Below are 3,999 nucleotides of genomic sequence, written 5' to 3' on the forward strand. Positions count from 1 at the left end.
AGCCAAACCCCTTGAGTGAAAGGGAGGCCAGAACACTTTGTGGAAGGACTTTGGTCTAAAAATTTATGCTGTTAATCTTTCTCCCGGCCTTCCATAATATGACTTATGATGTTTTACCAGGGAAATTGTGCATTGGGGGAAAGAAAATAATTGGATCTTTTGAAGACTATGAGACACTGAATCTGAACTGGCACTGATTCCAGGAGACCTAAAATGTCACTGGTCCACTAGGTTAAGTAGGGACTTTTAGAGGTCAGGTGATCAATGGAGCTTTAGCACAGATTTATCTCACAGTGGGGCCATGGGGGCCTCAAACCCATCCTCTAGTTATTTCCCCAATTCTGAAATGTATATTTGGAATATACATATTCACTAGCTGGGGGAAATCCCTATATTGGTTCCCTGACCTGTACAATGAGGACTATTATGGTGGTAAAGGTCAAATGCAGGATTTGTATGCAGAAAACTACAAAACACTGATGAAAGAAATCAAAGACCTGAACATATTTTTACTAGATTTATTTCTAAGTACTGCACTTTTGGGTGATAGTATAAATGTAATTGTTTTACAGTATTCCAAATGTTTGTCATTTGTATATAGAAATACCATTCACTTTTTTATATTGACTCTATAACCTGCAAATTTGCTTAACTCATTTATTAGTTCCAGGAGCTCATTTGCAGATACTTTGGGATTTTCTACATGAACAATCCTTGTCAATGAACAGAGAGTTTTATAAAGTAAGTCAGAAAGAGAAAAACAAATATCATATATTAGTGCATATATGTAGAATCTAAAAAACTGGTATAGATGAACCTATTTGTAGGACAGGAATAGAGATGCAGATGTAGAGAATGGACATGTGGATATGGGGGGGAAGGGGAGGGTGGGATTAATTGGGGGATTAGGACTGACATATATACACTACCATGTGTAAAGTTGTAGGAATCTGCTGTATAGCACACAGGAGCTCAGCTCAGTGCTCCGTGATGACCTAGATGGGTGGGGTGGGGGGTGGGGGAGGTCCAAGAGGGAGGGAATATATGTATACATAAAGCTGATTCACTTCACTGTACAGCAGAAACTAAACTAACACAACGTTGTAAAGCAATTATACTCTAATTTTAAAAAGGAAATCAAAGACCTAAGTAAATGTAGAGATACATCTTGATCATGGATTTCAATACTAATAGTGTTAGGATATTCAATTCTTCATAGTTTAATCTACAGATTGAGCAAAATCCATCAAGATTTTTGTAGATAACAACAAGTCTGTTATAAAATTTGCATAGAAAGACAAAGTAACTAAAATAGTCAAACAAGTGTGTAAAAAGAAAAAATAATAACATTTAAGGAGTCACACTGATTTCTAGACTTACTCTGAAGCTCTATAATCAAAAGACTGGTTCCTTACAAAAAAATGGGGACTATGTGATGTGATGGATGTGCTAATTGACATGAATGTAGTTAATCACTTCATAATGTGTGTGACTATTAGAACATTACATTGGACACCTTTAAAAAATCACGTAGCACACGTACCATGCTTTAGTCAATCATATTTTAGTAAGGCTGGGAAAATGAGTTGGTTGCTAGTGAAAAGTTAGAAAACTTGTTCAATCAACCAATATAGAAACAGCCAAAATAGATGCACACAAATATAATCAACTGATTTTTGAAAAAGGGACAAAAGCAATTCAATGAAGGATGGAGAGATTTTTTAACAAATGGTGCTGAAAAACTAGAAAACCATGTGCAAAAAAAAAAAAAGAGCCTCAGCACATGCCTTATACTTTAAACAAAAGTTAACTCAAAATGGGTCATAGAACTAAATGTAAAACTCTAAAACTTATAGAAGAAAACATTGGAGAAAATCTACTTTGGTTTGACAAAGAGTTTTAGATATAAAACAAAAAACACAATCCATAAAAGAAAAAAAAATAATTGGATTTCATTATAATTAAAAACTTTTGCTCCTGGAAGAACACTTAAAAGAGATGGAAAGGACAAGCCACAAACAGGGAGAAAAATATTTATAAATCACATAGATAAAAACTCTTGGGCTTCCCTGTTGGCACAGTGGTTGAGAGTCTGCCTGCCGATGCAGGGGGCACGGGTTCGTGCCCCGGTCCAGGAGGATCCCACATGCCACAGAGCGGCTGGGCCTGTGAGCCGTGGCCGCTGGGCCTGCGCATCTGGAGCCTGTGCTCTGCAACAGGAGAGGCCGCAACAGTGAGAGGCCCACATACCACCAAAAAAAATAAATAAATAAAATAAAAAGCTATAGTCAGATGCTCCACATCATCAGACATTAGGGAACTGCAACCCCAAAGCACAGTGAGATGCCACTTCACACCCACTAGGATGGCTATAATAAAAAATTTAAAAAAAAAAAAACTCTCAAAACTACAATGAGAAAACACAAACCTAGTATTTAAAAAGGCAAATATTCAGACAAGACACTTTACAAAAGAAAATATAACAATGACAAATAAACTTATGAAAAGATATTCACCATTATTAATCATTAAGGAAATACAAAAATTAAGACCGAAATGCAGCTGGTCACTGCACTCCTATGAATGTGGTTAAAATAAGAAGTTCTGACAATACCAAATTCTGATGAGGATGCAGACCAAATGAAACTCTTGTACTTTGATGGTAGGGATGCAAAATGATAAAGTTACTTTGGAAAACTTCATAAGCTGTTTTTTATGCAGTTAAATATACACTTACCATACAACACATCAACCCCACTCTTATCTATTTACACAAGTAAAAACAAAACAAACTAATTAATATCCACAAAAAAAATCCTGCACTCAAATGTTTATAACAGTTTTATTCCTAAATGCCAACAACTGGAAATAACTCAAATGCCCATCAGAATGTAAATGAATAAAGAAACTGTGATATATCCATATGATGGAATACTACTCAGAAATAAAAGGAATGAAATAATGACTCACATATATCATGAATCAAACGTAAGTATATTTTGCTAAGTGAAAGAAGCCAGGCACCAAATGCTACATAATTTATGAATATGTTTACAAAGACATTCTGGGAAAGGTAAAGAATATAGGGACAAGTGGTTGCCAGTGATTGGAGGTGAGAGAAGGTGTTGAATACAAAGAGACAATATGAAGAAAATTTTAAAGTTAGTGGAACTGTTCTGTGTGATACTATGATAATGGACATATTTCATGCATTTGTCAAACTCTTGAAACTGTACACCAAGAAGAAAAAAATTTACTGTATGCAAACTGAAATAAAACAACAAGTAGAATATCAGGAGAACCAAAGATAGAGACAGAGACAAATGAATCCAAATATATTACAAATGAATGCCATAAGCACACAAAAAGGAATGGAGAAGAAAAGTGACATTGTAATTAAGTGATATTGGAAAACTATCTTATCTGATAGTGAGGCTAGAGACAAAGAGAATTATACACTAACAAGAACATTATATTTAAATTGGTAAGTTGATAAATTTGTTTCTTACATGGACATAGGTTAGAAATTATGAAATTACTTTACATGTGGAACAGGTTGAAAGAATACTATATTGCAGTTAATGGCACGCAGGTTTCTCAACACTGGATAAGGAAGTAATGAATAAGCAAACAAGGAATAATGAAGTAACCCTGCGGTCAAGAGAACACAAGAAGTGCTCGCTTTGGCAACACATATACTAAAATTGGAACGATACAGAGAACAATAGCATGGCCCCTGCACAAGGATGACAGGCAAATTCGAAAAGTGTTTCATATTTTTGGAAGAAAAAATAGTGGAAAAAACTACTGCAGAGCAGAATAAAGAAAAAAGAATGAAAAGAACTAAGGATAGTCTCAGAGAACTCTGGGACAACTTTAAATGCACCAACATTCGAATTATTGGGGTCCCAGAAGAAGAGAGAAAAAGAAAGGGACTGAGAAAATATTTGAAGAGATTATAGTTAAAATCTTCCCTAATATGGGAAAGGAAATAGTTAA

At 35.0% G+C, this 3,999-nt stretch overlaps 1 non-coding gene across 1 annotated transcript; it reads left to right on the top strand.

Annotated features, from left to right (window-relative positions):
- Positions 1-3,674: 3,674 nt before the first annotated feature.
- LOC131749762 (U6 spliceosomal RNA) lies at positions 3,675-3,781 on the top strand. Its single transcript, XR_009333768.1, has one exon. It is a non-coding gene; the product is annotated as a U6 spliceosomal RNA (small nuclear RNA).
- The last annotated feature ends 218 nt before the right edge of the window (positions 3,782-3,999 follow it).

The sequence above is a fragment of the Kogia breviceps genome, unplaced genomic scaffold (genome assembly GCF_026419965.1).
Source record: "Kogia breviceps isolate mKogBre1 unplaced genomic scaffold, mKogBre1 haplotype 1 scaffold_468, whole genome shotgun sequence".
Classification (NCBI taxonomy): Eukaryota; Metazoa; Chordata; class Mammalia; order Artiodactyla; family Physeteridae; genus Kogia; species Kogia breviceps.